The sequence below is a fragment of the Oreochromis niloticus genome, linkage group LG3 (assembly GCF_001858045.2).
Source record: "Oreochromis niloticus isolate F11D_XX linkage group LG3, O_niloticus_UMD_NMBU, whole genome shotgun sequence".
Lineage (NCBI taxonomy): Eukaryota > Metazoa > Chordata > Actinopteri > Cichliformes > Cichlidae > Oreochromis > Oreochromis niloticus.
The window spans coordinates 47,926,428-47,954,053 of NC_031967.2; the positions used below are offsets into that span (position 1 = coordinate 47,926,428).

A 27,626-nucleotide genomic window follows, 5' to 3' on the forward strand; every position below is an offset into this window, starting at 1 on the left:
AAAGAGAGTTATGTTCATACTTTCTTTTGAGATTCTTTTTACAATTTGACTTTCACAACTCCCTGGATTGTGTGCAATCTGTGATGGGCTTGTTTGGAATAAGTCCTCCTTTATTCAAATAACACTTTCTCAGGCTCTTCACAGAAGAAGAATCCTCACATAAGCATGTGCTACCATTTTGAACCAATGTACACATTTACCATCACTGACCCAACTAGGACCAGTGCTGGGGAGTAACGGAATACATGCTCCGCTGTTACGTATTTAAAATACAAAATATGAGTAACTGTATTCCGTTACAGTTACCGTTTAAAAATGTGGTATACAGTTACTTTGCTGAAATAAAGGGATTACATGGCAGTATTTTCCTGTTTCATGTGTTCAGCTATGCCCTCTCTATTTTTGGTTTCCACGCCCCAAACAAAACACGCATTAAGAGGCTCTAATGTCTGTGTCTCAATCTCGCGGCCCATGTCACCTCTACTTGCGGCTCGCATAATGACGTGAAGAAATATTTTAAAAAATTGTTCACAAAAATGATTTAATATGAAGGCAATAGGCAGAGTGTTACAGACATGTTACACTAAAGAATGTAGCCTCATGGGCAGTGTAGTGTAGTGCTGCAGGGAGAATGGACTGCCATACCTGTTATGTGTGAGTGAGGGAGGGAGAAAAAGGAAAAGTACGAGTTGTCACCGTGCAGAAACAGGAGCTGGAAGCATGCAAATATAATAATAACCACTGCAGCCAAAAAGAGTGCCTGACGAGCCCAGTTGTAAGTAAGCTATTAAGACTCAACTGTACACTGTGTTCGTGTTTTCCTCCAAACAATAAGTTCCGTTGGAGCAGCCTTTCAACGCCTCTCTCTGTCTCTCGCTAGCAAAGTTGACCCAGACAACAAAGTAAAGCTAGTTTTCAGCTACGAGCCCGACACGGAACCTGATGTATTAGCCAGAGGTCCCAGTTCGGAGCCACGGACCTGTTTTATATACGCGCGGAATAGTTTTCTATATGAGATCGTTGCAAAAAGTGCAGCCTTACCTACTGTCCACCCTACTGTTACTCATTTTATATTAAGATTTAAAAATCTAGTCAGTATTGGTATGGTGACTAACCTTCAGTAAAAGTAATAATTCACACAGCAATAGTACATTCATGTAGTTGTAAAAAGCATGATAATATAATAGGTAATCCAAAGTATTCAGAATACGTTACTGTCATTGAGTAACGTAACGGAATACGTTACAAAATACATTTTGGGGCATGTATTCTGTAATCTGTAGTGGAATACATTTTAAAAGTAACCTTCCCAACACTGACTAGGACCTACATTGAATGCCCACCCATATGGATTTAATGTTAGAAACCCAAGTGGGTCCCATATATACTAAACAATCTTGAGCCCATGTAAAATATATGCCCATATTAACTTAACATAACACATGTGGGCCCACATAGACATGTTTTCAGGGTCTGACTTGCATTTGCCCATGTGCGACCCATGTAGTTTGACCAGGTGGGCCCCACCTGTGTCATCAGTGCTAAAGAAATATATTGATTACCTCACTTTGCCCCATGTGTGGCCCACATAGACATGTTTTCAGGGTCTGACTTGCATTTGCCCATGTGCGACCCATATAGTTTGACCAGGTGGGCCCCACCTGTGTCATCAGTGCTAAAGAAATATATTGATTACCTCACTTTGCTCCATATGGGGCCCACATAGACATGTTTTCAGGGTCTGACTTGCATTTGCCCATGTGTGACCCATATAGTTTGACCAGGTGGGCCCCACCTGTGTCATCGATACTAAAACATATATTGATTACCTCACTTTTCCGCACGTGGGGCACACAACAACAGCCTATTCTTAAATGACTGTGTTTGCCCATGTCTATCCCAGGTGGAAAACCCAAGTGGGTCCTACGTGTGTTTCCCATTTTGGACCAAGTTAAGTGTTTCCCATGTTTGACCCAGCTAGGACCTACTAAAAGTGCCCACTTGGGATTGCCCATATGGGTTTAATGTGAAAAACCCAAGTAGGCCCCATACAAAAAGCCCAGTTTGAGCCCATGCCCACACACTGTAAAAAGAAAAAATCCTAAAAAAACAGTAATATTCCGTCAGCTGGGGCGCCAAAATAATACCAGAAAATAACAGAAAATAACTTTCTCATAAAAATACGGTAATTTTCAGTAATGACAATACAGTTTGTTGCTCTAATTTTACATGGGATTTTGCCTTTTTCAAGTGCTTTTAAACAGTAAATTAGGAACATTTTAATGTGATTAAACAATGAAATTACCTATAAACAAGGTCAATGAATGCGGCAATATGAATAATAATACTTAAATTACAGAAATATACAGTTAACAGTTGGTTTAAATAATAATAATAATAATGGATTGCATTTATATAGCGCTTTTTGATACCCTCAAAGCGCTTTACAATTCCACTATTCATTTACTCTCACATTCACACACTGGTGGAGGCAAGCTACAGTTGTAGCCACAGCTCCCCTGGGGCAGACAAACAGAAGCGAGGCTGCCATATCGCGCCATCGGCCCCTCTGGCCATCACCAGTAGCTGGTAGGTGAAGTGTCTTGCCCAAGGACACAACGACCGAGACTGGCTCGGACCGGCAACCTTTTGATTACAAGACGAACTGCCAACTCTTGAGCCACGATCGCCCTCAATAACATTATTTGATGTAAAAAAAAAAGTTTATAAGAATTATTTTATATATTTTTCCATAGTGTTACTTTTGAATTTAACAGTTCAATCTTTCAAATAACGGACAAATATTTGTGAAATTATGATATATTTGTGAATGTATTTTAACAATCTAAATATGCATATGTACAGACAAATATATTATGTTTTATTACATTTACAGTGATTTTATGTTATTTTACATTTGAAATGTAAAATCACAGTCTATTTATGTAAATTCAATGATATTCTAGAAAAACTGTACAAAACTGTAAAATACACAGTAAAATACTTTTATATTACATTTTTTTTTTTTTTTACAGTGATGGTACCCATCCAGCCCGAGCAAAAACCAGGTGGGGCCCATTTATACATGTTGGCTGGGATGACACACAACTTTATTTCATTAACAAACCCTCCACCTTGCTCCCCCCACAATCACTTGTCAACTGTCTGCATGAAATCAAAATATGGATGTCAAATAACCTACTCAAGCTCAACAGTAATAAAACAGAGCTCTTGGTTGTGGCCCCCAAAGCCCTACTACAGAACACTGGCAATATACATGCTGAATAAATGACTAAGCTAAGTAAAGAAAAAACTATTTATGCTCTTAAAAACCTGACCAAGAATATTACTGATGATCTACAACAAATTAATAAATCTTTTATAGACTTTAATTTCATACAAATAAAAAATTATCCATTTGGTTGGTACTGCCATAAAAAAAGTTTTTGACAATATCAATCTACCAAAACTCAATGTTGAACAGGTTGTAGCTCTGGTTTCACCTATTTCAGTGGTAGGGTGGTCAGCTGTAGTCGTGTCTCTCATCAGGGGTTTTCCCCTCTCACCTCATAAATCCAGTGGCTGTCTGCTGGTTAGCTGTCAAATATCCAAACGTTTGCAGTCTGTTTGAACATGTTACAGTTCAGAACAAAAATGAGAGTCAGGAATTCATCAATCACAAATTGCATTATCAACAATGAATTGTTGGAGTCTATTTTCTATAGAAACTTTGCAGAACACAGACTGTGGTATACTTTAATAATGAACAATAGTTAGGACCACTTTTGCCATATGCAGTTTCTGAAGTCTAAAGCAGGTGCCGAGGAATGCAAAACACTGATGATTCCCCACAGGGCCCCAACATTAATGTGACCACTAAAGTCTGACACTGTGCCAGAGCAGTCTATTTAAAGCTTATTTCGAGATAGATGATATCTTGTCTGATCTTGTCTTAATATCCTGTTTTTACCCATCACAAACCATGCTGAATGGTTTTATTCCTTTTCTTTTTCCCCTTACTGATTGATATTCTGTACTAGTGCTTTAATTGCCTTTCCATATAGCTCCATAACTTAAAGCCCATTACACAGGTACACACTAGTGATGGGATTTCTGGCTCTTTTTAGACAACCGGCTCTTTCGGCTCGACTCACTAAAAAGAGCCGCCTCTTTTGGCTCCCAACTGGCTCTTCAGGTTGTTTTGTTGCTTTAATTTATTATTAACAACAGTATACAATTATGCACAAAAGGAATTACTAATGTAAAAAAAAAAAAAGTGGTCTTATTTATATATGTTTATATATAAATGTATACGGTGGCCCCTAGAGACACGTACAAACTCCAAAATGTTAACGTTAACTGAACTTCCAAAACAGAGCTACCTAGATCACTTAAATTACACAATTGAAAGCATTTCTGTATTGTTTGCGTATTTATACAAAGCATTCATATATATTCAAATAATTAAAAAAAATGTTCATTTACCTGTTACTACCACATACCAAATCCGGTCGTTGGTATGTCCTGGCTTGTGTAGCCACTAGGTAACAAAAGCTCAACACTGCGCCTAGCATCCTGGAGCACTTCTGTTGTGTTTTGTACATGTTTTGGAGTTTTTACGTGTTTTGGAGTTTTTATGTGCTTCGGGGTTTGTACGTGCTTTGGGGTTTGTACGTATTTTGGAGTTCGTATGTGCTTTGTCTCTAAGGGCCACTGTAAATATACTTTTATTTATTCACTCCACATAAAATGTAATAAATAAATCATATAATACAAAAACCAACTATTTACATTTCAACTTTTAACTATTTAAATTTTCTGCTTGTTCCTTTTAAACAAATTTAAAGTGAAACAACAGAAAAACACTGCAAACCACAACACAATTAAATATAAATTAAAATATGAAAACAAAAAGAAGATGTACATTCTCTGTCATATGGGCATGCATGAATGAACTTTCTGAATCCTTTATCATCCACGACTGAAAATAGTTGTGGACCATTACTATACCTTTCTAATGTGACATTGTTGTCCCTGGCTCTCTTTCTCTCTCTTTCCCTCCTGCTCTGTTCCTGTGCTACTGCGAGTGTAACTACCGCCCCTCCCCCCTCGTCCCAGTGCAAAGCACAAGCAGTAGCGGTTTTAGATACGGGGCGGCATCGTGATGGGGGGCGGCATCACGGGCATCGGCACAAAAAAATAAATAAATACATTTTAAAAAAATAATAATAAAATGCTCGTACTCATGCTGCCCCGACGGCAGCCAGCGCATATTGGGAATGTCATAGGCACCGATCGGTTTTCTATCGCCCATTTGCTAGGAGTAAGGGCGCCATCCGTTTGCGAGGTGCGCCTGCTGCTTGCGGCACAGGGAGGAGAGGGCGGGGCGGCGGGGATTCTCTGGCTGGCTGGAGCAGCATCTAATAACCAACTCACAAAATAAAACAAAATAAAAACAAAACAACAAACACGAAAACACCGGACATTATGATACAGACTTATAATTTGCACCGATGTTTTTTCGAAATTCTATACACGAAAACTGAGCGCGAGAGCCCTCGGTGCGCCTGCGCGCTGCTGAAGTCAAAGTAAACTTTATTGTCATCTCCGCTACATACAGTCCAGTATATAGAGAGACGAGACGACGAGGCTCCAGTTACAGCAGTGCAAATAAACGAACAATAAATATAGTAGAGTAAGAAAATAAATATACACTTTAGGACTCGGGGTAAAGGGATCAATAACAATTTAAAATTTATAATTTACAGTTTGATGGTTTAAAGTCTCACACATAACCCGTCGAAAGGGGAGGGAGACCTGCTGCTTCCAAATAGAGCACATTTCATTCATAATGTTGTAAATCCAAGCCCATTATGTATTCATGATTTGAATCCTGGGTTGTGTGAAATCCCAGAAATACACCCTAGACAAAGTTAATCTGTGAACTAAGGTGTAGGTTTATTAGGTTATGTTGTGGTGATCCTCTGGTTGAGGGATGGGTGTTCATACTGGAGTGCAAAATTAAAACCAATGGAAGATGGACAAGAAAAGTTCAAAGCCATCAGGTGCTCAGTTTAGAAAAAAGAGAAAAGAAGAAGAGAAGAAACGAACAAATGATACAGGTAAACAGATGTGTCATTGGATAATGGCAGGTCATCCTGAAACAATCAGAATCAGAATACTTTATTAATCCCTAAGGAAATAATGTGGGTTACAGTTGCCCCAAGAAGAAATGGTAAAAATAGTAACAGTAACAGACTAAACTCCAAACAATACATTATGTTACAGATTTTAATATTAATTAGTCATTGTCAATTGTTGATTTGTCCTGTTCTCATTGTATGACGAATTATGATGGCTGTTTGGTAGCCGTTTGCATACTATGCATACTCTTTCTCTCTCTTCATATGTGTGTGTGGACAACAGTTTTATGTTAATGTACAATCCTTAACATGTTTTGTGTGTGTGGGTGGGTGGGCGCCAGAGGGAGTGTTCGCCCAGGGCGCCAAACAGGCTAGGACCGCCACTGAGCACAAGGTTCGCGTGCGGAGTGAAGCGGAAAAAAAGTGTGAGAGAGAGGGTGAGAGAAAAAAAAACAAAAACCACGGCTCCCAATAAGAAGCCGGCTCACGTCCTTCACTTCAAAGAGTCAGCTCTAAGAGCCGTTTCGTTCGGAACCGACACATCACTATCACTCATCACTTTGTTTATAATGGAGCACTGTAACGAAAAATAATTTCCCCCAGGGATCAATAAAGGATTCTGATTCAGATCACTAGTACAAACTCCATTCATTAGATTTTCAAGGAGTATTCATCATCAACAAGACTGGGATCTAAATATCAATAGGCAGTTATGTGGCCTGAAAATGATTTTGGATTGCTATTAAGAACCCAATGCTAAATGTCCTGTGAAGTAACTATTTACTACTTTAGTAAAAAGGTAACTAATGGTCAGATCATTATGAAGTAATAAGGCACACATTAATTTTTTTTCTTAAATTCTAGATAGTATGACATATTATAATGAGTGATGAGAAGAAGGGTTGGGTATTGCAGTGCTTGTTAATGAAATGTGGTGAAATGCAGGAGATGTTACCTTAAAGGAATATCTCTGCTTGCCTGACAGTGAACTTTTAGCTCTGAGTATGCGCCCAAATTTGTTATCAAACTCTCCTCCACTATATTGATTGGTGATTGGTCTGGTACTTCACTCTACCGACCTTTCAGCAGTATGTGGATTGTAAAACACAGGGCAATAAAACTCGACACATTGTGGTCCTGTTAACACCTTAGCATGTTCCTGCAGCTCAAAGATGTACTGTCAGTTTGTTAAGTGATGACATATTAATGAATTATTCTATGTCTATGAGTTTTGAGGCAACACTTTTACACTTAAAAATATTGAGTAGATTGGAAACCAGTCAAATCTGTTCAATATACTTGATCAATTGAATAACTAAAGCTTAAACATATTAAGTTGAAATTAATAATTGTAGTTGTTACACAAACATGAAAAAATTGAGTAAATAACACTGACATGCTCGGTCAATGTAACTGAAATATAGATGGTCAGTTAATCCCGAATTTTGTTCCATTTACTTAATATTGTAAACTGAACGTAATCAAAATTGTACTTCTTTACTTAGTCCCTATGGACCCCAAAGCGCTTTACACTACATTCAGTCATCCTGAATGTGTGTGTGAATCATTCAGTCATTCACACACTGGTGTTGGCAAGCTACATTGCAGCCACAGCTGCCCTGGTAGTCTAAGTCTAAAAAAACCAAACAAACTAATATGTAGTTGTGTATTTCATAATACATGTATGAAAAATGACCACATGTTAAACATTTTTCGAAATGAAAATTTAATTTTCATAAACATGGCAATAACTCGAAATAAACAAGCACTAAAAAGACAAGAGCATTTTCCCTTTTAGCTCAAAGCCTTACATACTTGAAGGATAAATGGCAAACCAGGAGAGCAAACACAAAAGCTCAGAGTATTTAAAAAACAAAATGAACAAAACAATGAAAAAGGCTCATGGTACTCAATTACTCTACGTCAGGGGTCCCCAATCCCAGTCCACGAGGGCCGGTGTCCCTGCAGGTTTTAGATGTGTCCTTGATCCATCACAGCTGATTTAAATGGATACATAACCATCTTGCAGTTCTCCAGAGGCCTGGTAATGAACTAATCATGTGATTCAGGTGTGTTGACCCAAGGTGAGATCTAAAACCTGCAGGGACACCGGCCCTCATGGACTGGGATTGGGGACCCCTGCTCTACGTTATCGTGTTTTACTTACACTTTTCAGTTGTAGTTGCTGACAATAAATAATATTGATTTGAATAATTAATGATTTTAGTACAAGATACTGATGAGTATAGATACCTATTTCTCAAATATTTTGATTCAATTTTAAACAAAAATATTAAGTACATGCAAAGAAGGTATTCTGTGAACCACATACTGAATTTTTTGTCTGAGATAAATGTAAATAAACACCTTAATTTAACACATACGTTAACATTTTAGACATTTATTTCAACTTATCAAACTCAAATAATTACTAAAAGGATATTCATAGATTTTATCAGGCTAATCTAATTTATATTTATAGTGATATTTACTAAGCCTCTGAAGCTCGTTTCCCCGAGTGTGCCTTCCTCCCAGCTCCCATGCCATGTTGTGTGAATTAGTCTGTGTCTTAGTGCTTCCTGTTTTACTCGGATAGTCTCCTGTTTGGTGTGCGTCATATACTAAACTGTAAAATCAGTGATTGTGTTTGAATTTATCAGTGAGAGAATAATAATCACCTAAGTGTAAGCATAATTATAGTGTAAATATAGATTCCTGGAAGGAGATTACTGAAACAACCAAAATGAATGTAAATGAATGTACAAAGAAGTGGAAAAACCTGGGGGACAAATATGTGTTGGTTAATAAAAAGACTACAGGAAAAAACTAATTCAGAGTGCAGTTTAAAGGTCGTCCAGTAAATCTAAAGGTGGAACGTTTACTTGCAAACGATGTGGGCTTCATAGATAATTGGCAAACCTTCTGGAGGAAACCTGGTCTTGTTAGGAGAGACGGCATCCATCCCACTTTGGATGGAGCAGCTCTCATTTCTAGAAATATGGACCAATTTATTAAACCCCCCAAAATATGACTATCCAGAGTTGGGACCAGGAAGCAGAGTTGCAGTCTTACACGCCTCTCTGCAGCTTCTCTCCTCCTGCTACCCCCCCAAAAACCCATCTCCATTGAGACTGTGTCAGCTCCCAAAAAGACAAAAAACAAACTAAAAACCAGCAATAAACAACTTAAACATAAAAAATCACAAAGAAAGAACAATACAGTATCCACATCTGAACCAAAGAGTAAAACAGTGAAATGTGGATTATTAAATATTAGGTCTCTCTCCTCCAAGTCTCTGTTAGTACATGACTTAATAATTGATCAACAAATCGATTTACTCTGCCTTACAGAAACCTGGTTGCAGCAGGATGAGTATGTTAGTTTAAATGAATCAACACCCCTGAGTCATTCTAACTACCAGAAATCCCGAAGCACAGGCCGAGGGGGCGGTGTGGCAGCAATTTTTCACACCAGTCTATTAATTAACGAAAGACCAAGACAGACTTTTAATTCATTTGAAAGCCTGATGCTTAGCCTCGTCCACCCCAGCTGTAAAACTCAGAAACCAGTCTTACTTGTTATCATCTATCGTCCACCTGGGCCTTACACAGAGTTTCTCTCTGATTTCTCAGACTTTTTATCTGATTTAGTGCTCAGCTCAGATAAAATAATTATTGTGGGTGATTTTAACATCCATGTAGATGCTAAAAATGACAGCCTCAACATCGCATTTAATCTGTTATTAGACTCAATTGGCTTCTCTCAAAATGTAAAAGAACCCACCCACCACTTTAATCACACTCTAGATCTTGTTTTAACATATGGCATAGAAACTGGACATTTAACAGTGTTTCCTGAAAACCCTCTGCTGTCTGATCATTTCCTGATAACATTTACATTTACAATAATTGATTACACAGCAGTGGAGAGTAGACTTTATCAAAGTAGATGTCTTTCTGAAAGTGCTGTAACTAAGTTTAAGAATATAATCCACCCACTGTTATCATCTTCAATGCCCTGTACCAACATAGAGCAGAGCAGCTATCTGAACGCTACTCCAACAGAGGTCGATTATCTTGTTAATAATTTTACCTCCTCTCTACGTACGACTCTGGATACTGTAGCTCCTGTGAAAACTAAAGCCTCAAATCCGAAGTACCTGACTCCGTGGTATAATTCTCAAACACGTAGCCTAAAGCAGATAACTCGTAAGCTGGAGAGGAAATGGCGTGTCACAAATTTAGAGGATCATCATTTAGCCTGGAGAAATAGTTTGCTGCTTTATAAGAAAGCCCTCCGCAAAGCCAGAACATCTTACTATTCGTCACTGATTGAAGAAAATAAGAACAACCCCAGGTTTCTCTTCAGCACTGTAGCCAGGCTGACAAAAAGTCAGAGCTCTACTGAGCCAACAATCCCTTTAACGTTAACTAGTAATGACTTCATGAACTTCTTCACAAATAAAATTTTTATCATTAGAGAAAAAATTACCAATAATCATCCCACAGATGTAATATTATCTACAGCTACTTTTAGTACCATCGGTGTTAAGTTAGACTCTTTTTCTCCAATTGATCTTTCTGAGTTAACTTCAATAATTAATTCCTCCAAACCATCAATGTGTCTTTTAGACCCCATTCCTACAAAACTGCTCAAAGAAGTCCTGCCATTAATTAATTCTTCGATCTTAAATATGATCAACCTCTCTCTAATAATCGGCTATGTACCACAGGCCTTCAAGGTGGCTGTAGTTAAACCTTTACTTAAAAAGCCATCTCTAGACCCAGCTGTCTTAGCTAATTATAGGCCAATCTCCAACCTTCCTTTCATATCAAAAATCCTTGAAAGAGTAGTTGTCAAACAGCTAACAGATCATCTGCAGAGGAATGGCTTATTTGAAGAGTTTCAGTCAGGTTTCAGAGCTCATCACAGCACAGAAACAGCTTTAGTGAAGGTTACAAATGATCTTCTTATGGCCTCTGACAGTGGACTCATCTCTGTGCTTGTCCTGCTAGACCTCAGTGCTGCGTTTGATACTGTTGACCATAATATCCTATTAGAGCGATTAGAACATGCTGTAGGTATTACAGGTACTGTGCTGCAGTGGTTTGTATCATATCTATCTAATAGACTCCAATTTGTTCAAGTAAATGGAGAGTCCTCTTCACACACTAAGGTTAAATATGGTGTTCCACAGGGTTCAGTGCTAGGACCAATTCTATTTACATTATACATGCTTCCCTTAGGCAGCATCATTAGAAGACATAGCATAAATTTTCACTGCTATGCAGATGACACGCAGCTCTATCTATCCATGAAGCCAGGTAACACACACCAATTAGTGAAACTGCAGGAATGTCTTAAAGACATAAAGACCTGGATGGCCGCTAACTTTCTGCTTCTTAATTCAGATAAAACTGAGGTTATTGTACTCGGCCCTGAAAATCTTAGAACTATGGTATCTAAGCAGATTCTTACTCTGGATGGCATTACCTCGGCCTCCAGTAACACTGTGAGGAACCTTGGAGTCATTTTTGACCAGGACATGTCCTTCAATGCACATATTAAACAAATATGTAAGACTGCTTTCTTCCATTTGCGCAACATCTCTAAAATTAGAAATATCCTGTCTCAGAGTGATGCTGAAAAACTAGTTCATGCATTTATTACTTCCAGGCTGGACTACTGTAATTCTTTATTATCAGGATGTCCTAAAAACTCACTGAAAAGCCTTCAGCTGATCCAAAATGCTGCAGCAAGGGTACTGACAGGGACTAGAAAGAGAGAGCATATTTCTCCTGTTTTGGCTTCCCTTCATTGGCTTCCTGTTAAATCCAGAATTGAATTCAAAATCCTGCTCCTCACATACAAAGTCTTAAATAATCAGGCCCCATCTTATCTTAATGACCTTGTAGTACCATATCACCCCATTAGAGCACTTCGCTCTCGCTCTGCAGGCTTACTTGTTGTTCCTAGAGTATTTAAAAGTAGAATGGGAGGCAGAGCCTTCAGTTTTCAGGCCCCTCTTCTGTGGAACCAGCTTCCAGTTTGGATTCGGGAGACAGACACTATCTCTACTTTCAAGATTAGGCTTAAAACTTTCCTTTTTGCTAAAGCATATAGTTAGGGCTGGACCAGGTGACCCTGAATCCTCCCTTAGTTATGCTGCAATAGACGTAGGCTGCCGGGGATTCCCATGATGCATTGAGTTTTTCCCTTCCACTCACCTTTCTCACTCACTATGTGTTAATAGACCTCTCTGCATCGAATCATATCTGTTATTAATCTCTGTCTCTCTTCCACAGCATGTCTTTATCCTGTTTTCCTTCTTCACCCCAACCGGTCGCAGCAGATGGCCGCCCCTCCCTGAGCCTGGTTCTGCCGGAGGTTTCTTCCTGTTAAAAGGGAGTTTTTCCTTCCCACTGTCGCCAAAGTGCTTGCTCATAGGGGGTCATATGATTGTTGGGCTTTTCTCTGTATTTATTATTGTGCTATCTACTGTACAATATAAAGCGCCTTGAGGCGACTTTTGTTGTGATTTGGCGCTATATAAATAAAATTGAATTGAATTGAATTATGTGCTATTGTGAATCAACCAAAACAAAACACTTTAAATGGCACAGCTTTCACCACTAATTTAATCTTTGCAGCATCTCTTGACAAATGATCAATTTATCTAGAGCTGGAAAATTGCAATACATTATTTTCCTCACTCATTTATGTGGAATGATGTACTCTGGCATCATTCCACATGTGGGACTAAAATTATTAAAACAAAATTTCACAGGAATCTATAATAGCTAGGGGTGTTTCCATTTAAAATACCCAATCTTGTAGTCCTTGAAGCAATTAATTTAAAAAAACAATGTAAGTGCAACAGTGCAGGATACAGACGAGCGGTTTGCAGGTTATAGGTTTAAATTCCATCCACCGTGGCCACCAGTTCATTTAACTAATTTACACTTACTTAGCAACATACAACTAATCAGTTAGCTTCAAATGAATTTATCTAGAAAATTCTGGAACAGAAACCTCAAATGCAATGTACAGGAGGAAGGACAGTAGAGAACATGTTGTGACTTAATGATACGAAAAACACAATGGGCTGGATGGCACAAATATTTCCATTGCACTGTTCGAAAAAAAATTAGTAGGGATGCTTGACCATCATTTATAAACACAAAGCCACCTAAATTCAGGGATATCCATCTGTTCAGTTAGGAAGCCTAAACCATTGTGAACCCATGTACTCAAGCTCTTCCAGGATGACACATCCATACATGCCATCATAGGAAGGTTTTGCTGTGTCCACCAGCAGAGTCTGAAGAGCACTGCAAGAGCTGTAAAAAGACCTCTAGCATGCTACTGAGACCCAGATTCTGAATCTTTGAGGGTGGTATGAGGCCTTGAAATCTTTTAGTGGGATCAGTGCAAACAGAACTGGACTAGCAGTGTTTTCTGTGGATGCTGTTCTCTTTACTGGTGACAGCATATGTGACAGAAGTGAAAGAGCCTGGAGATGTCTCGCTGAACATTATGCTTCCTGCAACATTATCCAGCCCAGCATAACCAGTTTGGCATGGTCAGTGAAGCTGTGTCCCTGGAGGGAAGCACAGACCTCCAAGTGTTAGCCAATAGTACAGTGACTGCTGTTAGACACCAGAATGAAATCCTGAGACCCACTGTCAGGCCTTATGGTGATGCAGTGGACCCTGGGTTCTCCCTGGTGTAGCCCAGCCTGATGTGCCCATAGAATGGTCCTGACTAGATGGAGGATTTGAATATAGGACCTTTTTGCTATTAACAGTGCTAACCATGTAACCTATAAACATTCAGATCATCACGAAACACTAATGTAGAAGTTCCATTAGCAGTCAAATGCCCATGCAATAACTTTGCCTCCACATGTTTGACAAATATTTATTGTAAAGGTCTGTTTTTTGTTTATTGATATAAGCCTGTACAGCTACGGGTAGTGTCCAGTAGAGGGCTCTGTCGCTTAGTTAGCTGGGTCGGTCGGTTTTCTGTTTAAATAGGCTGTATCCCAATTCAGGGTCTGCAGCCTTAAAGTACGCAGCCTTAACGGTCCTCAAGGGCCGCGTACTCAAAGACCGCTGAGGCCGGAAGTGCGAGGCTTGTAGGCTTGTGAAATGGGACGGTCTAGCCTCCGCAGCGCTGCCCAGGTTGCCTAGCAACCATGATACTAACCGCTGGAAACGTTTCATACAGCTTTGTTTGACACAAATGAAGGAGAACATAGTTTGTTCATTTGTTTCTACATGAGCTCTGTGTGATTTGATAAGTATCTGAGGCTGAGACCATGGGACTGTAAAACATGATTGTTGGGTTTGATTTCTGTACTGAACAGTCATTTTAAGATTAGCTAGCAAATAACAATTAGCTAATGTTTTTCATGAGACTAAAGTCATCTCACTTTGGTAATGTAAATATAATATGGCCAATATTATAGTTATTATGTTAATCATTATTAGTTATTACAGCAGTGAGTTTGAACTCCGTGTCAAATACTGAGCTTCAGTAAAGATTCAAGTTGCATTTATTTATATGTCCTATCACCTTAAATCTTCACTCAAAGACAAGTATCTTTGACAGTGTGTATATATAGATGTATTATATATAAGAGACAAATACTGTTCTTTCAGTATGTTGGCATTACTAAATTTGGCTCAGTGCATACATATATGTGTAAAAAGAAAATGTACGAGCTGTGATAACTGTGTCTGATAAAATGAAGAGTAGACTGATATGTTAAATATTCCTTTATTGGGTGAGAAAATCATACCATGTTGTCAATGGAAAATTGTACTTAGTAGTCAGTATAATCTTTTAATGATATAAGTTTCCATATATGCTTAGAGGTGTTTAATTGATTGTGTAGTGATAGGATGTGTGACCTTTAGTAGGCTGCAAAGGCTTTGTGTGCATTCCAGAGTGTTCTGGCATTCACACCGACATCCTGGGAGCATGGGAAAAGGGCATACCTTCTGTTATTGTTTTATGATAGCTTAAAACAGACATAGATACGTTTATCCTAAGTGCCTTTTGTTTAGATGAACTGCTGGACTTCCAGACCAGCAGATTTAGGGAAGTCTTTATAGGGTCACACTCTGACCCCCCCTCACACTGAAAACACTGGAATGATAAAATTATTTGAACATTACCTAATAAGACTGATTCAGGACAGACAATTAGTTATTTTAAACTTTCCTAGCAGTCCTTCACAAACAGGGAACAGTCTGTCTATTCTCTCCATCTGTCAGCTGCTGCTGGCTCTTCCTCCTCCTCTTCCTCACACACTGCTGAGTTTGTCCTGGTGGATCATCATGGGTGCAAAGCCTCACAGATGATGTGCAGCAGTGGGTCCCTCAGTCTGTCCTCACTCTGGACACTTGCAGTTGTCACAGATGGAAATCAAGTGTAACTTATAAATACATGTTCATACTTTTATTACACAATCATTGAGAAACAGAGAGAGTGCAGGACAGACAGACAGGTGACAGTCTCAGGTGTATACACTGCTACAAAACAGCACAAGAGAAGGAGGATTTAGTGTTTGTGTTATTACGAGTGCTAAACAAGAAGAGTTCCCAGATGGTACAGTGGACATGTGTGACTCCTGTGATTAAAGCATCTTTCTTTCAGCTTAACGAGTGAACCGTCAGCTCGTTCAAACACACGTTAAAGTCCATTTGGCTTGACACCACCGAACAGAGGCAGCAGAATAAGATGGCTAACACAGTGCAGTGAATCCTGCTTGTGCCGTGATATTCAGGACTGCAAACCAAGCAGCATTCACTGACTTTCAGCTTGTTGTGTTTGTGGATATATGACTGACTTTAATTATCCATAAAATCATCACATTCTCTGTAAGATTAAAGTCAACTATTGGACGGCATATATTTTAAAGTAAAGGCTTTAAAACCAAGTAAACGCTGAAAGTACAAACATCACAAATGTCACATAACTCTGCCGACATGTGTCCAACAGTAATGTTTTAATGTTCTTCATTATTAAACATTTGCACATAAATAAGTGACATAATATTCAGTACTTACTTTTAAAAGTTTACTCTTTGGCCGCTCCGCTTCCGCCGTTTTTTTTTTTCGGCAAAATTATCCACACCCACCGCTGCGCTATGAAGTCTGGGATATGTTGGGCCATGAAGTCTACACTGCCACATCCTTAAAATTCAGGGAAATGAAGGACGCATTTGAGGGACGAGCAGCCTTCAAATTGGGACAGCCTTCGTCACGTCACTGTGACGTAAACGGCCTTTGGGGCGATCGTGGCTCAAGAGTTGGGAGTTCGCCTTGTAATCGGAAGGTTGCAGGTTCGAGCCCCGGCTCGGACAGTCTCGGTTGTTGTGTCCTTGGGCAAGACACTTCACCCGTTGCCTACTGGTGGTGGTCAGAGGGCCCGATGGCGCCAGTGTCCGGCAGCCTCGCCTCTGTCAGTGCGCCCCAGGGTGGCTGTGGCTACAACGTAGCTTGCCATCACCAGTGTGTGAATGGGTGAACGACTGGATATGTAAAGCGCTTTGGGGTCCTTAGGGACTAGAAAAGCGCTATATAAATACAGGCCATTTACCATTTAAAATGCGGCCTTTAAGGCTGCAGACCCTGAATTGGGATACAGCCATAGCCCTAACCTCTGATCCTATTGGTCTTACCGAGCAGGCAATGCAGAGTTCAGATGGAGTCGATATGGGTGAGGGGACTCGCCCAACTTTAACTACGTCAAAGTCCAGGTGTCTTCCCTGCCTCCAATAGTAAGAAAAAACCATAGTAGCCTTGCAGGTCACATCCTACCAGCCATGCCTTTTAACGGCAGCTCCCCTCTTGATCAGTGCACTTAGTAATTAATTAGGTTAATTTTAGGGACCTGAAGAGTAGGTCTCAAGCATCTGTTACATTTAAGAGGCTGGAGTAACCTGTAAGAGCTATTTACACTAAAATTGATTAATCCTCAGGTTTTTACCTTTACTGTTTCACAAAAGATTAAAACGTGAATGCCCACAATTTAGACTTTAATTGCATGATATTTTATTACAGCAATTTAGCAAGAGCAAAGCAAAAGCAAAATCAAATAATAATAATCACAAAGCAATGATCAGATCACTTGAATTATACTTACACTACCGGTCAAAAGTCTAGGAACACCTCAAGTTTTGAAATCGTTCAAGTCCAACGAATAGTTTGAAATGGTACAAAGGTAAATGGTGAACTGCTAGAGGTTAAAAAAAAGGTAACATTACCCAAAAATGAAAAATAATCTACATTTCAGAATTATACAAAAAGGCCTTTTTCAGGAAACGCGAAATGGGTTAACAATTTAAAGCTGTTCTGCAGCAATGCAGGTTGATCAAGCCTTGGAAGCTGGTGCTACTAATTCCTACAGGTGTTCCAACTTTTCTGGATGGTGTGTTGGAACACACTGTGATACCATACCCTCGTGAGCATCAGTTGAACAGTATTGTACTGCGGAAAGTAGTGTGTTGCTACAAAAATGGCAAGAAAAAGGTAACTAGAAAGTGCATTTTCTGAAGAAACTGCAGTGTGAATGCTTGAATCTGAATGTATGCACTGAAATGAATTAATTGCTGAATTTTAAGTTAAAAATGTTGAATGAGATGAAAAATACAGAAATTTCCACCTGAAAACAAAAGTGCTGAACTGCTAAAAGCTGACAATCACACAGAAGAAGTTGGAAAATAGCTGAAAATATTTTAATTGAAAATTAGAAAAACCTAAGAAATGAGAAAAGAAAATTTAGAGTCAAAAAACCTCTGAATGAATATTATAAGTTCATATTCTTTGAATAACTGAATGACTAAAATGTGATCCCTCCACTTGGATCCACAGAGTTTTAAAGGTTTACATCTCTGAGCTTTGAAAGACACAGTGTTGGAAAGAGAAGAACGATGGCGTCGTTTTGAGGGTAAAATGATGGCTGTTGTTAGGGTTCAATGTTGAGAGAGGAATCCATAAATAACCACAGATCCAGGCGTGTGCAATTTAGACGGCATTTTAATGAACACATGTGTGAGTTCAACAACCCAATCAGTATTGAACTGTCTTTACCATATTCAGACAACGGTTTTATAGGGTTAAGATAGTACAGCCCCCTTTTCTGTTGCTAGGCAGATTTAATACAGCATACGTCAACTCAAAACCACAAATGTTCTGTCAACAACCTTTAACATAGTTTTAAAGAACATTGTCTTCGGGTCGGTGCTTCCCCTCAGCTCGTCTTCGCTGTCGCTTATCTCCTGGGACATCTGTTGCACTTCCTCTAAGTACGTCGGCACAATTCTGCATTTGCAGCAAAAACCCATCTTCACTTCTCACTTACCAAAATAGATCTATTATGGTGTGTATGTGTGTGTGCGTACACGTGCGGGGGCGCGTGCGTGCTGTGTACTACGTACGTGTCATGACCTCTCACTATTTGTGTCTGTATGCGTATGTCTCGTCTGTCTGTACGTGCAGAGTTTGCATCTGCTTTCTGAACAGTTTCACTTCTGCAAAAGCATGGCTTGCAGACGCGTTTCCTGTCTCATTTTGGCACAGAGTGTATTTTCCTGTCTCTGCCCTCTACACAGAAACACTGAGATCATAGAAGCATTAAAAACATTTACAATTATAGATTCAACTCAACCGTTTAAAGTGGTTCTTCTTGGACCTGTAATAAAGACTATAACCATATATTTGAACATCTGAATGCATCTAAATGCAACATCACTATTAATACTGAAATGTTAATGATGATTATAAAAATAGCAGCAAATAATAGCAGTAAAATATTTCTATCCTTCACACTTCCCCTCTTGACCTCTGGATAACATCCAGAGGTCACCAAAACAAAGAAAAGCATGACCGAAACTAATAATTCACGGAGTAGATCCTAGTCTAAGACTAGATTCACCTTAACTGTAATGGATAAAAACCTTCTCCCTACTATGCTCTAACTTACTCTGTTCCTCAAGTGCTCTCTTTATTCAAACCTGATTCAACCTAATATTACTCAAAACATGAACCTAATTTCGTATTTGGTTTTTGACTTTTATTTTTATATCTTAATCAACCGTACTCAGCATTTGTAAAACTCTTAAAAGCACTGCCTTTAAGAGAATCGAAGGAAGCACGTCTCTGCATGTGCTTCCTCTTGCTCCTTATCTGATCATCAACATCCTGCGCACAAAACTGTCACTGCTGCAAGGGCCTACCTCTCATCTAAAGTCACCTATTACAAGAAAAATGTCTCAAGCAAAATCATTAAACAACCACTTTAATCACTCCGTGTAAGCACATAGTTTATTGCTCCTAAATAAATTTCACCATAGCTAAAAGCTTAACTCTACCTGTATTTTAGAACTCACATTTCCTGTGTTTTACCCTTTTTTGGTACAGCATTTTATTTCATTTTTGCTGCTCTTAATGCAATGACTCCTTCTAACTTATACTTTATCAGACTTAACCAAAATATATAAGCTTTCTCCCTTTGCTTCTGTTTTAAACAAAAACTTGGTCACTTCAACAAGCATTTGTTATTCTGTAACTGCATTTTATATAAGAGGACCCATTTGGAGCTGCATGTGTTATCTCCATATTTTACATGTCACCCAATTTAGTTACAAGCGAAACTCCTATTCAGTTAAATGCTAAATGGATTTCAGGCCTTTTGCCTGGAATCAATACTGTCATGTGTCTTAATGAGCTCTATATGTCTGTAAGCGTGTGCAATCCTTCAATAACTCAGGTCATTCTCACAGTAGATTGGCTAATCATAATGTTAACCAAAAGTTTGTGACCCTCAAGAGACGACTCTCTGAGCCACAACTCCGTTAAAGGCACAAAAATGCAATGTGTATGAAAAAATCATTTCTACATATATAATCTCCAATATTATTCATTTGAGTCAGCGAGACTTTTAACATCCTCATAAAAGCTCTCCTCTACCCTAGAAATAAATCTATTTACTATCTGTTTCTAAAGCCTACATTATAACAACTTATTTTAAAAATCAAAAAGAGATCCCACATTTTCTTCTCATAAAATGTTCACTATTTTCCCCAAAGCATATCCTTTATTCCCACAGTTTCCCTCTAAGTTTGGTGTACAACTTCTTATTAACACCAGCAATTTATCTTCTAAACAGAATTCAGTTCATTTTACGCCTCTCTTTTAACAAATCCTCAGTTGTACTATATCTAGTAAAAATCCTAGTAAAACCCATTTCAAATTAAACAAATTAAATCTTAAATCCCTCTCTTTTTTGACACATCTCATGTGGCAAAAAACTCAACATGCTTCACCCAAGCTTAACAAATTAAAAAGGGAAAAAAGATTAGTCATATCATATCATTTCTCAGAACACTTCAGCCATCCTCCTCTCCGGTATTTTGCTCCAGCCCTGAAAACCTGTGTTTAAGGAACAAAATTAATTTCATCATCCTGTCAAATCTTCTCAAACTCCTGCTCCATCGAACTCTGGATCCTTGAAATTTCCTGAAAACAAAACCTGTACTTCACTCTCCCCCTTTATGATCCAGTCTGTGTCATGACAAAAAATAAACTTAAACAGAACAGTTATTAATCATGAGTTACCTCGGTTAATGGTAACTTGAATCTCATCAAACAATGTTTCCCTTTTATCATTTTATAATGTATTAATATGGTCTAACCCAAATCAATAAAACAGAAATTCACTCAAAGGAACATCAGCATCCCCAGATTTAAGTCTCCCACTTGTCCGGTTTATGGCAAAAGCAAAACAAAGCATCCCCTTTCTTTTCCTCACATGGTAAATTTGTCCACCTTTATTCATCCCCACCTTAGTCTAGTCACTCACATTCACTCAAATGCATTCTCACATGATATTTTTTGCTGATACTGCAGCCTTCTGCGCAAATAATGAAATGCTCCATATCAGCAAAATAAGCTCAATCATTTATTTTATTTCGTTTTCCTTTTTAGGAAAATAGTTCGCTATACTTTTGACTGGATTGAATCGATACAATCCATTTTTAGACAGAGACTCGCCGCCAATCAGGTCTCCTCCTCAGCCAATTATAATTCTGTAAAGCCCACCTGATTTTCGTACTTGGTAATTTTGTCAGCGCCGTCGGTTCACTCTCTTCCAGGCCTGCTTAGAACAAAAATGAAAAAAAAAGAGAGCTGATTATTAGCTCATCAAAGTACAAAACAAAATCACCTGACAGGTTTTTCCTAAGTGCACTGTTACAAAAACTGTGGGCCCTTTTAGACATGTCCATGTTTATCAAAACTCCCTCTATTAAAATGAAAAACAACAGCCCCAAAAAATCTTAAACCATCTTAAATTTCACCCATTCAACACACCGAAAACCTCGTCAAAAGATCAAAGACCGTTTGCACAATGTCTCCCTTCCTCACTTTGTCATGTGTTCATTCAGCATAAGATCTAAACCGATTTCAACAACGTACCCTCACTAAATTATAAATTTCCTGTCCAAATCTGCCCCTCTGAGCAGACCTGACCACCGTAATCAAATATCCTGATACTTTACCATTATATATTTCGCCAAATAATCTTCAACAGCCACCGCTCTCTCTTGAACTGAAAGCCTCCGACACACACGCACACAGGAAGTGTCTCTGCTCCAGCTAATTTGCATAGACTCACAGCTCAACAGCCAACTTGACAAGAGAAATACATGTTTAAACCTTATCACATTATTGAATTATTTTCATTTTCTTTCTATACTAATCACTGATTTTGATCACTCGGTATGAGAGCACTCCTGAGTCACTCTTATAAACACTTTTCTTTTGTTTTTTCCATCTGTTTTATGAAACATTCACACCATTCTCTCACTCATACAAGCAGCAAGCAGATCTTCATTGCATATGCTTGTGTTCTTAGCCAGGTTTTCAATCAATGCCTCTATGCATTAAGCTTTGATTAGACAAGCTTCATGAGCTTGTCTTTGTAAGATCAATGCCTTTTCTGTTTGTGTGTGTATGTGTATGTGTTATTTTGCATCTATGACTTCACAGTCTCCCAGACACTTCCCAATTCTCCAGTTAATCAGTCAGTTTTCTTTTTTCCTCGAATTACTAACCCTCTGTTTTAATTCCCCACCTTAAATGAAAGCACTCCTGGTCTTCAGCCAGGTGTTAGGGCTTGCTTTTCAGGTTCCTGGACACATCATACTGTGAACAATTCAACCAGAAACTTGCCTTAACTTATCCATAGATGTTAACCTCTAACTTTCTTCCGACTGCTGGATCTGGAGAATTGGTCCAAGTCTGCTTTACTCCTGAAAATAACAAAACTAAGACATTTTCATTATTATCACAAGTGGTTAAATAACCCATTTCTCTATCTCTGATCAGAAACACCACAATTATGCCATGCATGTCAGCGTGTTCTTCCTTGCATTTTATGTTAATTAAGTGTAAACTGCTTCTTCATTAAATTAATTCATTGAGTTCTTCGTTGCATTTCTATGTATTCATGTTGATGTTCACTACATGTAAGCTGTTTCTTCATTGCATCTTAAATTATAATCAGTTTTACTTCATGCATTTTTCACTGAGGTTTAGATTCAAACTATCTCACTTCTGATTCATTTCAAAAATAATCTCACATGTAACAATTTGTATGTGTTTTCTATTCATTAAGGTAATGACAATTATTTTCTTTCATTATTCTTACCTTTTCTAATGTTTACCTCTTTGTTATGCTGTGGTGGACATCCCTGAACAATTCATGAGTTCAGGTTTCAATTTTCAGTCCAAACATATCCTGTATTCTCGCAATTAAACTCGTCCAACTTCATCTCTCACCGGTCTCTTTTTCATTCACAGTGTCCTGTTCGTGCTTCAAAGCTCCAGCAAACAAAGTCTCAACTCAGCTGTTGTCTTCTTCTCTGTTTCTTTACAGTCTTTCTTTTAGGTTAAGTCCCAGCATGGCAAAATATCACTCAATGTCCAGTGCTCTTCCACAATTCTTTATCCCACTGTTCAACTGCCCAGCCTGTATTTTCACAGTACATGTTGCATTAATCTTACATGCTGCTGCTGGTCATCAGTCGTCATCAGTGTTACTGGATCAGTGGCACTGCCGTTTGCCTGCTGTATTCAAGTCCACGATGTTCTGTCGGTCTTCATCAGGCGATTAACTGTCCTTTGAACTTCTTCTCAGTTTCAGGGACAAAGTGAGAGATCAAGCCGCACAATTTCGAGCCAAAACCTGGCTTATTTTCTCCCAATTCTATTAATCTATTGTTCTGGTGCTGCACTCAAGGTTCCAAAGTTGAGAGACGTCCACCTGTATTGACACACTAAAGCAGGGGTCCCCAATCCCAGTCCACGAGGGCCGGTGTCCCTGCAGGTTTTAGATGTGTCCTTGATCCATCACAGCTGATTTAAATGGATACATAACCATCTTGCAGTTCTCCAGAGGCCTGGTAATGAACTAATCATGTGATTCAGGTGTGTTGACCCAAGGTGAGATCTAAAACCTGCAGGGACACCGGCCCTCATGGACTGGGATTGGGGACCCCTGCACTAAAGCATACAATTAGTATCATCTTCATTTTTTCTTAAAGGCTTCATTTGCTTCATGTGCCTAGAGGTAACTCATCTGTCTCTCTGTGTTTTTTCTGTACACACTCAGTTCCTTTTATGGGGATGCAGAGTTCCTGTTCACTATTTCCTGTTCTCTGCAGAGTCTGTCTCTCTTTGTATTTATAGTCTAAAAACCCTCTTTAATTCTACTAAATCTTGATCTAAAAAACAATACACCTTCATTTCACTCACACACATTTAAATAGAGCTCTTTCACACATCAGAACAACTAACACTTCTCCACACACATCACCCTTCACCCTTCTTTAGATCAGTTTGTAGCGTATACACTTATATGTTTTCCATCAGAAAAAATAAACTCAATTTCTCATAACCTCACTCACGCGTTTCTTGAATTAAAGCACTTGCAAACTTTAAACATCCTATTTTACATCACAAAAGAAATATATTTCATACTCCTTTATTTCATACACACTTTTTAAACGTTCTAACCTCTTCCAGACACCATGAATCTCACACACACTGCCTTTTCTCTCAAACTTCTCCCTTTTTCACTCACTCAGACAAATCAGGCAGAGACATTCAAATCAAATACTGACAGCATTCACACGGTTAAAATCACTCGAAATACACTTTCATACGAGTATTTTAAACATGCCTTCCATGATCAGAAAGAGCAAGTCAAAAGAAAAAAGAAAAAGAAAACTGAAACCTCTCATCGTCCTCACAGCTTCTCCCCACACACACATAACTGAAAAAATAAAACACACCAGCATTTATGGCTCAAGATATATACATCTATCAAAATTCAGTCATTTACTATACATCCACACTAATATATTCAAACTGTATTTATACTCTCGTGATGAGCAAAACCAGCCTCTTAATTACAGGAAAATTGGCAAACAATAGTCATAAAGCTCAATACTCTCGAAACTGAAACCACCCTCTCTGCGCATCACCGCTGCTCATTTGCATTTACACACACCATCAGTGCACATCCGGCTGTGCATTGCTGACACAGAGGCTGATCTTACTCATAGATCTCATATTTTATATTACAGACGTCTTATTAATTACAACTGCACAGATTTTTTAGGCCTCTTCAACTCCTATGTAATTTCGATAAATATAACATAACGGCTCCAACCGATCAGTCCCAGACTTTTTGTGCTCAATTCACCAGGGCGGTCCCAGACTGTCCTGTCCAGATTTCTAAACCTAACTTAATTTGCCAGCATACCCAATAAGCGCAAAAATAGAGGACTTGAACCTCTAGCAATTTTGGAAATTCCCCAGTTTTCCCCGGCTTGTCGTGCCGTACTATCCCATTAGTCGCCGCTAGGTCAAGGATAAACGTCTTTATCCAGGAGGGAGCGTTACCTCCGAGAAAATGCGCTTCTTAACAGACGCCGCTGTCGTCCTAGAAAAATTTATAATAATTTGAAACAACAATCTACACCCGGATCAGGATTAAGATTGAGGCAGATCTCCCGTTGTGGACATAAGGGACTTGAACCCACGAACTGACCATCACACGTAGATCAAATGACCAACGGGGCTTCACCCCACACAATGACCAAATTCCCTATCATTCTAAGAGTTCACTTAGCAGTCCAACTGCTTTCTCTTTTCATTCCTTTATTCTCATTACTCAGTACTGTCACTTATACTTCATTATCATTACTTCAACCGGTAAACTTCATGAAAACTTCACCAAAATTAAAAAACAGACATTCACCAGTAATTACAGTGACCAGGCTTTTAATTTGACATGCCCAATGTGACACCTTTTGGAAATATATTTCAACAGGCAGTGTCTTACCTTTAAATGCCCCGGGGAATGCCTGCTCACTTTCACCACTGATTACCGTCTGCCCGTCCAATTACCACGGACCCCGGTTCTCTCCATCTACCCCAACACTCCCTCTCTCTCACCGGAACGAGCCCCCAAATGTTAGGGTTCAATGTTGAGAGAGGAATCCATAAATAACCACAGATCCAGGCGTGTGCAATTTAGACGGCATTTTAATGAACACATGTGTGAGTTCAACAACCCAATCAGTATTGAACTGTCTTTACCATATTCAGACAACGGTTTTATAGGGTTAAGATAGTACAGCCCCCTTTTCTGTTGCTAGGCAGATTTAATACAGCATACGTCAACTCAAAACCACAAATGTTCTGTCAACAACCTTTAACATAGTTTTAAAGAACATTGTCTTCGGGTCGGTGCTTCCCCTCAGCTCGTCTTCGCTGTCGCTTATCTCCTGGGACATCTGTTGCACTTCCTCTAAGTACGTCGGCACAATTCTGCATTTGCAGCAAAAACCCATCTTCACTTCTCACTTACCAAAATAGATCTATTATGGTGTGTATGTGTGTGTGCGTACACGTGCGGGGGCGCGTGCGTGCTGTGTACTACGTACGTGTCATGACCTCTCACTATTTGTGTCTGTATGCGTATGTCTCGTCTGTCTGTACGTGCAGAGTTTGCATCTGCTTTCTGAACAGTTTCACTTCTGCAAAAGCATGGCTTGCAGACGCGTTTCCTGTCTCATTTTGGCACAGAGTGTATTTTCCTGTCTCTGCCCTCTACACAGAAACACTGAGATCATAGAAGCATTAAAAACATTTACAATTATAGATTCAACTCAACCGTTTAAAGTGGTTCTTCTTGGACCTGTAATAAAGACTATAACCATATATTTGAACATCTGAATGCATCTAAATGCAACATCACTATTAATACTGAAATGTTAATGATGATTATAAAAATAGCAGCAAATAATAGCAGTAAAATATTTCTATCCTTCACACTGTAGAGCAAACACTGTGGACACAGCAGCAGTTGAAAGAGAAGTGTTTAAGATGAATCTTGGCACAGTGAGAGACAGAGCTCGTTAGGCAGGCAGGTGTGAGCCTGGTTGCTATAGTGACTGCACCCATTGGCTCCATACACACGCACACAGACATGCACCTCACTTTTGCTGCTTAAAATGAACAGAAAAGTTAGGCCGAAACAAATCGTTCCCAAATGAAAAGTACAGGGCCTATTGACGAAATTCTTTCACCGTGAGTGGCAGCAATGTCCAGTCTACCTAATTCTCAGTTTTCATGCCTGTGGAGTTTATTATATGGACGTGGTGACAGTGTAAAAACACCATGCTCTTCTGATTTTCAAACGAACCTTCTGAGCCATTTTAACATTAGAGTCTATGGAGGAGTTGGAGGGAGGAGGCTGTGCTTTGGTGACATTTATGAAAGAACCATAACACCTAGTACAATAGTAAACACATTGGATGAAAGAGGACGGCAATGGCTACGTTTTGAGGGTAAAATCAGACCTGTAGAGCAAATGCTGCGGACACAGCAGCAGTTTTAAGAAAAGATTTTAAGATTAATTCCCCCCCTCCTCTCACTCTAGCAGTTGAAGCCCTCACTCTAACCTCCAACATTCCGTCCCATACACACCCATTATAAACTGTGAAACGGCTGAAAAAACATCATGAAACTTAAACTGGATCTGAAGAAAAAGTATGATAGATATTGAAAAGATGAATACAAGTTGAATAGTTGAATGTCTTGTCTTCGTTTTAAAGTTTGAATGGTTTCTCTACGTCAATGTATGTGGAAGTAGTAGGAGTTTAAAAATGAGTAAGTTGAAGGAGAATTTGAAGGGTCTCTCCATTGAAATACATGGGAAATTTTTGTTGAAAAAACTTGAATAATTTTAAAAATATAAATGTTATAAATGAAAAAAATACAAGCAGTCATGTCCAAAAGAAGAGGAATCTAAAGGTGTTTGAATGGTTTTTCTAAGTTGAACGGTTTTGAAGGAGATAGACTACAAAAAACGTACAGAATATAGAATAAACTAGAAAGTGCA

General features: G+C 38.9%; 1 long non-coding RNA gene across 1 annotated transcript; it reads right to left on the reverse strand.

Moving 5' to 3' along the window:
- Nucleotides 1–10,955: 10,955 nt before the first annotated feature.
- Nucleotides 10,956–25,744, reverse strand: LOC112843049 (uncharacterized). Its single transcript, XR_003215147.1, has 3 exons — nt 25,450–25,744; nt 20,284–20,288; nt 10,956–10,966 (listed from the first exon to the last, which is right to left on the reverse strand). It is a non-coding gene; the product is annotated as an uncharacterized LOC112843049 (long non-coding RNA).
- Between the last annotated feature and the right edge of the window lie 1,882 nt (nt 25,745–27,626).